Source organism: Lissotriton vulgaris, chromosome 4_1 (genome assembly GCF_964263255.1).
Source record: "Lissotriton vulgaris chromosome 4_1, aLisVul1.2, whole genome shotgun sequence".
Lineage (NCBI taxonomy): Eukaryota > Metazoa > Chordata > Amphibia > Caudata > Salamandridae > Lissotriton > Lissotriton vulgaris.
In genome coordinates this window covers 19,626,785-19,638,267 of record NC_141691.1, presented here as the reverse complement: position 1 = coordinate 19,638,267, position 11,483 = coordinate 19,626,785, and positions in this window count along the sequence as shown.

Here is an 11,483-nt window from a genome sequence, read left to right as displayed (position 1 = left end):
GTAGTTGGTCTGCCACAAATAGTTTTAAACCAGTGCACAGGCATCGATCACCGCTTGCAGACAGATGCTCTGCTGGAAATTACTCTGCCATTAAAAGTTTAAAACGGAAGTCCGAGGCAGGCACACTCCTTAAATCAACAAGCTGCCAAAATAACAGTGCAGGAAATAGATGACCAAATCACCACAGTAACATTTCCAACGTCCAAATTCCAAATTCAGCCAGATGTACACAGCAGACACTTCTTTCCAGGATACAGAAATGCAAAACGAACGTCAAACACTCTGGTCTATAGGCTGTCCTGTTGACTAAGGACACTGGTGGGGCTTACCAGAGCGCAGTTTCTTATGAATTCTGTTAATTCTGTTCCTGTGGTTATTCACATCCTTAGTTCCAGGTTAGTGCAAGGTTCAAGGTAGTCCAGGTAGTCCTTCACGCAGTTCTTCCCAAAGTAGGTAAATCCTTCAACAGCACGTAGTTCTTTTTTACCTCGTCGCCAGTATTGTAATGATGAAAGATGCGCAGTCTGGGTCTTATAGTTACATCAAGTATATTTATTCTTAAGGAAGATGTTCAGTTCCAATTAATGCCCCACCAGGAGCAGCCTCCTAGCTGCTCAGCCGTCCAGATCAACTGACACTCCACTCATACAAACACACTCCAACATTCTACATGACCTCACCACAAGCTGAGCAGGTAGGCAGAGAACTACTGAAAGGAGAGTGCAGCAGGTAAAAGAAGACTACAACACAACCTCATGGTCAAAACTTTTCATTTTATTTCACTCGACCACCTCCCTTTCTCACCCCACCAGTGCAAACCGCGACAAGAAACCGCACTATAATTTTGTCGTCTAACAGAAACTTTGTGAATACCTTAATCATTACCACTTAAGCCCCCTTCCCCCTCCCTCTCACCCCACCCCCACCAGTGCAGGCCACGGCGACCAACCAGCCTGAAATTTTGTCGACTGACAAAAAGTTTATGATTTCAATAACCAATACAACGGTATCACTAGTAATTTACCATTTCTCTCTCTTTCTGCATTATCTGTCTCTCTGCTAATATCATTTTTTCACTTCCTGAACAACTTCTCTCATTATATATAAACGCTTCAAAATCTCAAAAATAATTACTCTCTATATTAAATATATTTTATACTGCGTATTCAACATTTAAATGAAAAAATTACTTTTAGAAATACAACACATTATGACACCCAAAAATTTGTTTTCTTTCAGGCTACGAGGAAAATCAATCAATGTTTGTGACTGAACTATATTTTACGGTACATGACAAAACAAACTGTTACCAATGCTTTGTACGATGTACAACAGTGACAGACACAAAACAGATATTCGTTTGACGGAACTTTCTATTAAGCTTCTATCACTGCAACCAAAATTCAATGGCACAGATATCCAGTCAATACACACTCATATAACTCTCTTCAGCCAATCACATTTCGTCACGCAAAATTGTAAAATCAAATTTACATTTCAATTGGTTGTCCTCCACAATATTTTCAATCTCACGTGAAAGTCACCCATCACCAACTGCTATCTCTGGCTGTTTCCATGGTAACACCTCATTCTGCACCTGACTGAAGGCACAGGTCAAAAGTTCATGTCTCAATGTTCTACAGCAAACTAAGAAAACTGTTTTCCCTCCAGAAACACCTGCCAATCCACAGCTCTGTTATATGTCATTTTTTTCACACCCAATAGTACTTTTCGTTTAACATAAACATTAACATGCAACGTACTCTTCCATCTCAAAGTATTACAATCAACCAATCATTTTTACTTTTTCAACCACACCCAGCCTCATCCTTTTTTTATCCTGACTTTCAGCTTCTAACTACCATTCCACTTCCAGAACCGATCGGAGTATGACTACATATCCCTTGAAAATGAAGGTCTGGCTTATAGGACACAGTTATATTCACTGGAGTGGAAAATATACAGCAAGCAGACGAATTTCCAACCTTGATTTAACAAATGTACACATAACGTGGATTGGCCAAAGAGGATTGAAATGTCACCAATTGATTCCATTGGTGAAAACTTTTATGCATCTCCCAGAACCAGACCTTATAATTGTGCACTGTGGTGGGAACGATCTAGGCACAATCACTGGGGTAGGTCTGGAAATGCTTCTAAAAGACACCTTTCGACAATTGATGACACTTTTTCCTTGAAGTGCCTTGGTATATTCCAATATATGCCAAAGACAGAAATGGAATTGGTCCAATCAACATTGTGCACACATTGAGAAAGCAAGGAGACATGTAAATAAATCTGTTTCTGCTTTCCTCAGAGATTATAGCATGGGTTCTATTTAACACAACAACTTGCGTTACCACATGCAAGACGTCTATAGGAGAGACGGTGTTCATTTCACGGATGAGGGAAACAGAATCTTCCTCTGCAACATCAGGCTCTGCATCGGTACTTACTTATAAATGCAGAAAAAACTCAATTAACACAAGGGCTTTTTTCAGAGCCACCTTATATCTAAGCACTCAAACTTCTACTTTATCTCTATTTTCACACTCTTGTAAATAGGTGTGCGCGACCGGGTGCGTGCACCCCGCAACTTTAAAAAAATATATATATATATCTTTTCGTGTTTAAGGGCCTTACTGCACACCCTAAGAAAACCTACGCAGCAAGACAATCTCTACCTTCTCCCCTTTCCATGTTTCAACGCTTTGAAATGAACAATATATTTACTCGCAGTGACAAAATGGCGGTCAACACTTCCTGATTTCCTTCAAATCGAACGTTAACCGACGTCACGCAGCAAAAAAAAATTCCGCTCACGCGCAGCCGCTTGGGTGCGCGCACCCGTGCGTGCGGATAGATATATAATTGACTTTAACTTTAATTATCTCAGCAACTTTTGAACGAATTTACACCATTCCAAAAAAAAGCGTAATCTGCAAACCGAACTCTACAGTTTCGCCAAATTTCTTATAAATCCATTCAGCCGTTCGACCTGTAGCCGAGTCTAAACGTCCTATGGAAATAACATGGAGAAAACACGTTTTGGGACCCCCCTTTTATCTCAGCCCCCACTTTACCAATCCCCCCCAAACTTTCAGGGAAGGAGCACAACGGACCGAGCCATTTTCTTTGAGAAATTCGCAAAGATTCATCCACCAGGGCTAAAGTTATTCCAAATAGAATGTTGAGGATTTCCTATTTAAACTAGGTCCTAACTATAACTACCTACTGTCGACCGCCAGTAGGTAATATGTATATATATATATATATATATGTTCGCAACACACCTCCGTGATCCTTGCAAAGGTTAGAAAAGAACGGCACTCCAAGTTGATGTTTTCACCAAAAGTGGTTTATTGGCAGACCCCACTGCCCCCCTTGACATACGCGTTTCACCGATTTGGCTTCTTCAGTGTCAGCCATTCATTGTGTACGTTGTCATTAAATCCCCTACCACTACCCCAAACATAGAGAGTGGACTGTTGCTCGCCTTGATGGTGTGTGGCGGCCATGTTTTAACGTGCAAAATTACAAACTCTTTTGTAGCAGCGTGTTACAATGTTAACAGGGGGATGTAATGACATTCTGGAAAAAGTGCCTGTGCAAAAGTGCATATAATACAAAAATTATTAAAAACAAATTGTTGACCGGCAAGGCATGTTGTCCACAGACATTCATTCACATGTATATGTACATTCTTTCTGTATCCACCTTACTTGACATGATTGCATTTCGACAATTTATCAAGGATGTAGATTGTCATAACTCTCACATGGTTCACAGATTTACATATTGAATTCTGCCCTGTATGGGCTAGGTGGACAATTCATCTGTGTGCCTTGTTTTGTCAACCCTGAATATGGAGCCCTGTATGGGCAAGGATCCATATATATCATAATTCATGGTACCAGATTCTATGCTGCTAGCTAAAAAGTTACATTTTTTCAAATTGCAGGTCTCACGTGTTCTTATTACAATGCAGGTGTTTTTATCCTGAACCAATCTGGGACTAGATATTAACTATTCTAAATGTACCCAGAGTTCTTCGTTGTTGTTAAGCCCTCTCGGCTGCATGCTCTGAAGGACGATAATGTACCTAGACTCCATTGCTCTAAGAAGTCTTATCCTGTCCCCACCTCGCTCCCTTCTATCAAGTTGATCTATAAGGTAGAAGGACAATAGATCCCTATTGCTTTCATGATGGGTCTCGAAATGGCGTGCCACCGGGTAGTTCTTATCCTTATTTGCGATGGCACGCATATGTTCCAGGATGCGTTTTTTGGCTTGGTTGATGGTGCTGCCAATATATCTTTTGGTACATGGACACACTAGGCAATAAACTACAAATTCTGAATTGCAGTTCAGAAATTTTTTAATTTCTCTCATTGGCCTGGGGTCATTCGTCCTCCCTTTGTATTTGGTTCTTTTCTTGCTAAATTTGCAAGCTTTGCAATGCATGCAGGGAAAGAAACCATTGATGGGTTTATTTCTTGTGCTTTTGGGGGGGTCAGTGTAGTGGCTCCTCACGAAATGGTCACTCAGAGATTGACAACGTCTATAGGTGATAGGCGGTCTTTCTGGTATCAATCCCTTTAGTGTCGGATCCGTTCCTAGGATGTGCCAGTTCTTATTGAATATATGCACCAGTTCATTCGATCTCATGTTGTAACTGGTGATCATCCTAGTGGTACGGTCATCTGTTTTGTTTTTGGTGGTAGTTTGTATGAGGTCTTTCCTGTCAATGATGTCTACTCGCTTGGTTGCTTCATTGAGTAATGATCTAGAGTACCCTCTTTCTCTGAATCTTAATACCGCCCCTTCCTGCGCCTGTCTGAAATCGCTGGAATCAGAGCAATTCCTTTTAATGCGCAATAGCTCTCCGAAGGGAATATTCCTCACCATGCTTTTCGGGTGGTGGCTGGCCGCGTGTAACACGGTATTTCCAGCCGTGGGCTTGCGGTAAAGCTTAGTGCACAGGGTTTTCTCTTTGACAAAGACCTCTAGGTCGAGATAGTATATAGATGTCTTACTCATTGTGCTTGTGAATCTGAGATTCAACTCGTTGTCGTTTAGCCCTGCCACGTACTCCTCAGCCGAGGAGACGTCACCCCGCCAAACGACAAACAAGTCGTCTATGTATCTCGACCAGATCATGATGTTATCCAGCCATTTCTCATTGGACCCCCCCCAGGCCACGTGTTTCTCCCACCAGCCCACGAAGAGATTCGCGTAGCTGGGGGCGAAGCACGTGCCCATCGCGGTCCCTCTCAGTTGGTGGTACATGTTACCTGCAAATAAGAACATGTTATTGCAGAGGCAGAATTCCGTCATTTGCACTATCATTTTGTTATGCTGATGGTATTGCATACTCTTTTTGCCCAAAAACCATTTAACGGCAGAAATACCATTATGATGTTCAATACAGGTATACAGGCTTGTAACATCGAGGGTGATGAGAAGCATGTCATCCTCCCACCCAATTCCCTCAATCTGCCTTATAAAATCCTGGGTGTCTCTGACATAGGAAGGTAAATCTTTTACAAATGGAGATAGATATCCATCTATGAATCTCGACGTGTTTTCGAGTAGGCTTCCTATGGAGGAGACAATTGGCCTGCCTGGGGGGTTTCGAATATCTTTGTGCACCTTGGGGAGATGATAAAAAGTTGGAATGATTGGGTGCTCGCAAAGCAGATACTCATATTCATGTTTATTGAGCATACCCTCCTCCTTTCAACCCCCAAGTAATTTGTGATATTCAGTGACACAGTTCACGAAATCCCTTTTGTCCATGATTTTGTAGCAATCAGAGTCATTCAGTTGCCTCAACGCCTCTCTCTTGTACTGTTCTTTTGTGAAGATGACAATATTGCCCCCTTTGTCTGAGGGCTTTATTTCGATGGTTATATCTTCTTTGGGGGACTTTATCGCTTCCCATTCTGATCTTGGAATGTTGGAAGTTTTCTTGGTCAGTTCCGGACTTCTCATTGTCATTTTTTCCATGTCCTGTAGGATAGCGTCATTGAAGACGTCTATGGCGTCATGTGTTGCATGAGGTAAGAATCTGGATTTGCGTTTGCAATTACTAGGGTCTCTGATTTGTGTGACTTCCTCCCTTCTTAGTATCTCCAACGAACTTGGTATATCCTCTGAGTCCGTGAGTTCATGGACCACTCTGAGGGCTGGGAGATCATTGACTGCTAGGCATGCTTCCGATGTTAGAGTTACCGCCATATTCTCTGTTTCCTCTGAGAGATTCTTGTTCGCAAAGATTTTCTGTAATTTGAGTTTGCGGACAAACTTGAAGATATCAATCCTGGTTTGGACCGGGTCAAATTTGGCAGTGGGACAAAACGTGAGTCCTTTTTTGAGGACACTCTCCTCATGTGTTGTGAGTGTCCTCTCAGAGAGGTTGATGATAGTGTGTTCCTCCTCTATTGCCATCGTCCTCTCCTTCCCCGGCTGCGGGTCACCATTGGCGGAGCCGCTTGGGCGTCCTCTCCTGCCGTGCCTTGTTTTCCTTTTCCTTTTCCTTTTTTGGATGTTGTTTTCTGTGATGTTTGTGATGGCGCTCGATATCCTGTTTCCTGCATCACTTGGTATTCGTCTAAAAAAGGTTCGGGGACTGTATCCTCATTCACATTGGTTTTCTTCTTTTGTTTATTCCCTTTGGTAGACTCATCCTCTGATTGGGATGCCTCAGATTCCGATGTTATTGCCCCTGAGCGTGTTGGTCCTCCCTGGGCGAGTCTTTTCCTTGTCGCATCGAATTTTTTTGCGAAGGTTAGGATTCTGCCAGTTAAATAATCCTGTTCGTCTCTCAGGAATTTGGTTTGTTTTCTCTTTTTGATGCCATTTTCATAGTCTTTGAGTCTTTTTTGCATGGTATTCCGCAAATCCTCAGCTGACTTGGTGTCTTTGTCCTTGCTGATCAAATCCTTCAGTTTTTGGATTTCGGCTAGGGCTTTATCCCTATCACTCCAGGCGTATTTGATAAGCATTAGTAGCATCCCCTTACTACTTTCAGCCGTGTACAGTGCCCAGTCTTTCAATAACTGTGGGTCCGGGTTTTCATAAGAGGGAATGGTGAAAATTCTCAAACCTCTTGGGACCCGATTACAGTCAACGTAGCTTTGGAGTGAAGTTGCCTCCCACCATTTCCGGACTTCCCTTTTGGTCATTCTTTCTAATTGTAAGAACAGAGTCTGTAGATTTGTTGCAGGTGTTGTGGGGTTCGTGGCCCCAGCGGCAGTAACAGTGATGGCATTTGCGCTTTTAAATATACTTTCTGCCTCCCGTTCTCTCTCTGCCGTGGATGACATATTGGTGCAGCTTAGTGCAGCTTCCTGGTACTGTCAGGGTTGACAAAACAAGGCACACACATGAATTGTCCACCTAGCCCACACAGGGCAGAATTCAATATGTAAATCTGTGAACCATGTGAGAGTTATGACAATCTACATCCTTGATAAATTGTCGAAATGCAATCATGTCAAGTAAGGTGGATACAGAAAGAATGTACATATACATGTGAATGAATGTCTGTGGACAACATGCCTTGCCGGTCAACAATTTGTTTTTAATAATTTTTGTATTATATGCACTTTTGCACAGGCACTTTTTCCAGAATGTCATTACATCCCCCTGTTAACATTGTAACACGCTGCTACAAAAGAGTTTGTAATTTTGCACGTTAAAACATGGCCGCCACACACCATCAAGGCGAGCAACAGTCCACTCTCTATGTTTGGGGTAGTGGTAGGGGATTTAATGACAACGTACACAATGAATGGCTGACACTGAAGAAGCCAAATCGGTGAAACGCGTATGTCAAGGGGGGCAGGGGGGTCTGCCAATAAACCACTTTTGGTGAAAACATCAACTTGGAGTGCCGTTCTTTTCTAACCTTTGCAAGGATCACGGAGGTGTGTTGCGAACATTGAAACGCGTCTCACCAGCGCGGAATTGAGCACCCGGGTAATGAGGAGGAGCGACGGCGGTGAAGGGAGCTGTTCGATAAATCAATTTGGCCGTCGACCCGAGACACGGGGATTATCCAAGGATTATTGAAGGCAGGACGGAGGGTGTTCTGCCGTCCCAGCAAGAAGCGAGGGGAATCTGCACACGCCGAGCCGACACCGGGACAGACGCGGCAACTGCTTGAGATACGAGCGGCGGCTGGGAAGGTCCGGCGGAGGGTAAGCGGTGCACTAGTACCCAAGTCTCTTATTTATTTTTGCGATAACCATTGCCATATACGTGTCTCTGACCCGCTAACAGCAAGTTACCTGTGGCGGACCCCCCGCTAACTGCCTTACTGCCCCCACAGACTGTGTACTCCAAACGCGGGAACAACGCGGGAATAACAGTGCTTGAAAGTACCAGGAAGCTGCACTAAGCTGCACCAATATGTCATCCACGGCAGAGAGAGAACGGGAGGCAGAAAGTATATTTAAAAGCGCAAATGCCATCACTGTTACTGCCGCTGGGGCCACGAACCCCACAACACCTGCAACAAATCTACAGACTCTGTTCTTACAATTAGAAAGAATGACCGAAAGGGAAGTCCGGAAATGGTGGGAGGCAACTTCACTCCAAAGCTACGTTGACTGTAATCGGGTCCCAAGAGGTTTGAGAATTTTCACCATTCCCTCTTATGAAAACCCGGACCCACAGTTATTGAAAGACTGGGCACTGTACACGGCTGAAAGTAGTAAGGGGATGCTACTAATGCTTATCAAATACGCCTGGAGTGATAGGGATAAAGCCCTAGCCGAAATCCAAAAACTGGAGGATTTGATCAGCAAGGACAAAGACACCAAGTCAGCTGAGGATTTGCGGAATACCATGCAAAAAAGACTCAAAGACTATGAAAATGGCATCAAAAAGAGAAAACAAACCAAATTCCTGAGAGACGAACAGGATTATTTAACTGGCAGAATCCTAACCTTCGCAAAAAAATTCGATGCGACAAGGAAAAGACTCGCCCAGGGAGGACCAACACGCTCAGGGGCAATAACATCGGAATCTGAGGCATCCCAATCAGAGGATGAGTCTACCAAAGGGAATAAACAAAAGAAGAAAACCAATGTGAATGAGGATACAATCCCCGAACCTTTTTTAGACGAATACCAAGTGATGCAGGAAACAAGATATCGAGCGCCATCACAAACATCACAGAAAACAACATCCAAAAAAGGAAAAGGAAAAGGAAAACAAGGCACGGCAGGAGAGGACGCCCAAGCGGCTCCGCCAATGGTGACCCGCAGCCGGGGAAGGAGAGGACGATGGCAATAGAGGAGGAACACACTATCATCAACCTCTCTGAGAGGACACTCACAACACATGAGGAGAGTGTCCTCAAAAAAGGACTCACGTTTTGTCCCACTGCCAAATTTGACCCGGTCCAAACCAGGATTGATATCTTCAAGTTTGTCCGCAAACTCAAATTACAGAAAATCTTTGCGAACAAGAATCTCTCAGAGGAAACAGAGAATATGGCGGTAACTCTAACATCGGAAGCATGCCTAGCAGTCAATGATCTCCCAGCCCTCAGAGTGGTCCATGAACTCACGGACTCAGAGGATATACCGAGTTCGTTGGAGATACTAAGAAGGGAGGAAGTCACACAAATCAGAGACCCTAGTAATTGCAAACGCAAATCCAGATTCTTACCTCATGCAACACATGACGCCATAGACGTCTTCAATGACGCTATCCTACAGGACATGGAAAAAATGACAATGAGAAGTCCGGAACTGACCAAGAAAACTTCCAACATTCCAAGATCAGAATGGGAAGCGATAAAGTCCCTCAAAGAAGATATAACCATCGAAATAAAGCCCTCAGACAAAGGGGGCAATATTGTCATCTTCACAAAAGAACAGTACAAGAGAGAGGCGTTGAGGCAACTGAATGACTCTGATTGCTACAAAATCATGGACAAAAGGGATTTCGTGAACTGTGTCACTGAATATCACAAATTACTTGGGGGTTGGAAGGAGGAGGGTATGCTCAATAAACATGAATATGAGTATCTGCTTTGCGAGCACCCAATCATTCCAACTTTTTATCATCTCCCCAAGGTGCACAAAGATATTCAAAACCCCCCAGGCAGGCCAATTGTCTCCTCCATAGGAAGCCTACTCGAAAACACGTCGAGATTCATAGATGGATATCTATCTCCATTTGTAAAAGATTTACCTTCCTATGTCAGAGACACCCAGGATTTTATAATGCAGATTGAGGGAATTGGGTGGGAGGATGACATGCTTCTCATCACCCTTGATGTTACAAGCCTGTATACCTGTATTGAACATCATAATGGTATTTCTGCCGTTAAATGGTTTTTGGGCAAAAAGAGTATGCAATACCATCAGCATAACAAAATGATAGTGCAAATGACGGAATTCTGCCTCTGCAATAACATGTTCTTATTTGCAGGTAACATGTACCACCAACTGAGAGGGACCGCGATGGGCACGTGCTTCGCCCCCAGCTACGCGAATCTCTTCGTGGGCTGGTGGGAGAAGCACGTGGCCTGGGGGGGGTCCAATGAGAAATGGCTGGATAACATCATGATCTGGTCGAGATACATAGACGACTTGTTTGTCGTTTGGCGGGGTGACGTCTCCTCGGCTGAGGAGTACGTGGCAGGGCTAAACGACAACGAGTTGAATCTCAGATTCACAAGCACAATGAGTAAGACATCTATATACTATCTCGACCTAGAGGTCTTTGTCAAAGAGAAAACCCTGTGCACTAAGCTTTACCGCAAGCCCACGGCTGGAAATACCGTGTTACACGCGGCCAGCCACCACCCGAAAAGCATGGTGAGGAATATTCCCTTCGGAGAGCTATTGCGCATTAAAAGGAATTGCTCTGATTCCAGCGATTTCAGACAGGCGCAGGAAGGGGCGGTATTAAGATTCAGAGAAAGAGGGTACTCTAGATCACTACTCAATGAAGCAACCAAGCGAGTAGACATCATTGACAGGAAAGACCTCATACAAACTACCACCAAAAACAAAACAGATGACCGTACCACTAGGATGATCACCAGTTACAACATGAGATCGAATGAACTGGTGCATATATTCAATAAGAACTGGCACATCCTAGGAACGGATCCGACACTAAAGGGATTGATACCAGAAAGACCGCCTATCACCTATAGACGTTGTCAATCTCTGAGTGACCATTTCGTGAGGAGCCACTACACTGACCCCCCCAAAAGCACAAGAAATAAACCCATCAATGGTTTCTTTCCCTGCATGCATTGCAAAGCTTGCAAATTTAGCAAGAAAAGAACCAAATACGAAGGGAGGACGAATGACCCCAGGCCAATGAGAGAAATTAAAAAATTTCTGAACTGCAATTCAGAATTTGTAGTTTATTGCCTAGTGTGTCCATGTACCAAAAGATATATTGGCAGCACCATCAACCAAGCCAAAAAACGCATCCTGGAACATATGCGT